The following is a 2,838-nucleotide window of genomic DNA, read 5'->3' on the forward strand; positions in this document are numbered from 1 at the left end:
TATGTGTATATGTATGTCTACATATGTATGCCCATCTAAATACACATGTATAGTCATATACATGTAAATACATATATACACACACACATACACACATCTGTGGCCTAAAAGTAAGGAGCTGCATTGCAATCTCAAAGTCACATGATTTGAATCCTGTGGGTGCTCTGTAGGAGACTTATGGGCAATATATACACTATATGTAGGTGTGGAACCTTGGTGACTTCTTCTTGTGTACTAATGAGTTGGACTGACACACAGCTGACCTTCTGGTGGTTTTTCAGAGGTGAAATCAGTGGAGAAAATTGCCTGTTTTCTCAGGCAGAGCAGCTGGTGGATTCGAACCATCAGGGATTGCCACACAGCTCCTTACCATTAGGCCACTTTAGCTAAGGAATTGTGCTGCCCATACAAAGGCAAGCAATTCTAATCTACTTACTGTTCCATGGGAGAGAGAAAGGCAATTTCATCCCGTACAATTTACAGCCTCTAAAAATCACTGAAGAGTCAGTTATGGGTCAGTTGCAACTCAATGGTACATAACAACAACAACATTCTCTGTATTTATATGCTCACCCTCTCTCTGTACATATATATATATACAATTTGTTGTTGTTCTGTGCCATCATGTCACCTGTAACTCATAACAATCCTGGGCTGAGCCAGTCTCTATGACTCCTACACACCTACCCCCCTGGCCCCAGTTACTGTACCAATCCATCTCTTCCAAGCATGACGTCCTTCTCCAAGGACTAGTCCTTCCTGACCACCTGTCTACAGTATATGAGATGCAGCTTCAGAATCTTAGGCTCCAAAGGGAAATTTTGAGACTATATAATATTTGTAGTATAAGCAACAGTAAAAGCAGTAACAGCAATATTTTATATCTATCTACATAGGAGAAAATTGCTCATCTTTCTTTCATGGAACCACCTTTGGTTTAGCAGCTAAATCTCTACTATCTAGCCTACTAAACGCCCCTGATTTATTTTACTTTTACTTTGTTTTTGAGTTATCATTATATTACTTTATACATTGTGATTTAATATTATATGATATTACTTTGTTTATGGGTAATCATTATATTGCTTTATATAACACGAGTTTTTGTTATGTTGTTGTTGTTGTGTAATGTAGAGTCAGAGTTGACACATACCTGACCCTCTGGCAGGTTTTCAGAGGCAGTTAATCACATAGGAGGAAATTGCCCATCCTTCTACTGTGGAGCGGCTGGTAGCCTCAAACTGTATACCTTTGGGATTACAGTGCAGTGTCTTGCCACAAGGCCACCAGAGCCTATAAGATAGCTAGCTAGATAGAGAGAGATATAGATATAATTTTTATTTATATATTATAATAATATCTTCTTGCTTTCTTGCTTCTGGAATCCCTTCTAAAACTGGCATCAATTTCTGACAGTCAGTCCCCTGTCCATGTACTGCTGTAATTATTTTAATTATCTTTAACAAAGTTTACTTATATACGACATTAATTATATTATTGGATAATTTCTTCATTCTCTTGGATCATTTTTCTTTGGATTGGGGTCAATTATAAATTTTCCTAGTCATTTACCAAGTAGTATCTTCCAAATTTGCAGGCATAAATGAGTTAGTGCTTCCAATATCGCATTCATTTGTTGAAGCATCTCAAGTGGTACTTCATCAATTCCAGGATTTTTGGTTTTAATTCATACCTTCAGTTTAACATTGGCATTTTCCTTAAATACTACACATTCTTTGCCATATATTATTTTCTGAATTAATTTTATAATGGACAATTATTTTTCATAGAGCGACTATATTCTTTCTGTCATTCGTTGATGTTTCCTTTGTATTTTCCCATAGACTCCTTCCATATTTCAACTTGAAGCTTGAATTCTTTTGCTTAGGTTCTTTTAGTGTTAGACATGACAAATGTGTTAATAAGTTTTGTTTTCAAACATGAGTTATTTGCATATTTCATTATATTATTTGACTTTATTTTTTATAACTGCACTTTAAGATCTTCTGTTCTCTTCATTATTTTTTTCTATTTACTTTACCTTTTCTACATTTTAGAACTAGTTTTCAGATCTACCCTGAAAGCCATTTTAGTATCTTCTATTTTTAATGAGCTTATGCTTTTTGTGTGCATAATTACATTGACCATCCTACGACTTGTTTGATTTTCAGGATATGACCTCTAAATTTAACTGGGATAAATACAAGGTTATATTTGACTCTTTTTGACACGTCCTAATTTTCTTAATCTTCAAATTGAACTTACATATGAGCAATTGATGGTCTGTGCCACAGGCTGACCCTGACTTAGTTCTGACTGACAATATAGAGTTTCTCCTGCCTCTTTTTCTATAGATGTAGTCAAATTGATTTCTGTGAAGATGAGGATAAAACAACAAAACAAAACCCAAAACAAGCAGAAATAAATATAAACAAACAAAAACTACTGTCATCAAGTCAGTCTCAATTCATAAAATTCCTACAAGACAGAATAGAATTTCCTCATTGTGTTTTTGAGGCTGTAAATAATGTTGGAAACAACTGCTTCATTGTTCTCCCTTGATACAGTTTGTGGATTTGTATTTCTAACCTATTGATTAGTAGTCTAATATATTCTATAATACTACAAAGGCTTCATCGGCAACATATATTAATGAGGTGACAGGTAAGCTTTTCTAACTTTAATTTAAAACATGGCTTCTAAAACTATATATATCTGTTTCCTTAAAGTTTAAGTTTCTTGAAAGACTCTTTTATGTCTGTAGTCCATAGCATATTGGACTGTTAACTGAAACATGGGTAATTTGAATCCACCTACCACACTGCAGCAAGATGAATA

This window comes from Elephantulus edwardii, unplaced genomic scaffold (assembly GCF_000299155.1).
Source record: "Elephantulus edwardii isolate Elephantulus edwardi_28Jun2011 unplaced genomic scaffold, EleEdw1.0 scaffold00165, whole genome shotgun sequence".
Lineage (NCBI taxonomy): Eukaryota > Metazoa > Chordata > Mammalia > Macroscelidea > Macroscelididae > Elephantulus > Elephantulus edwardii.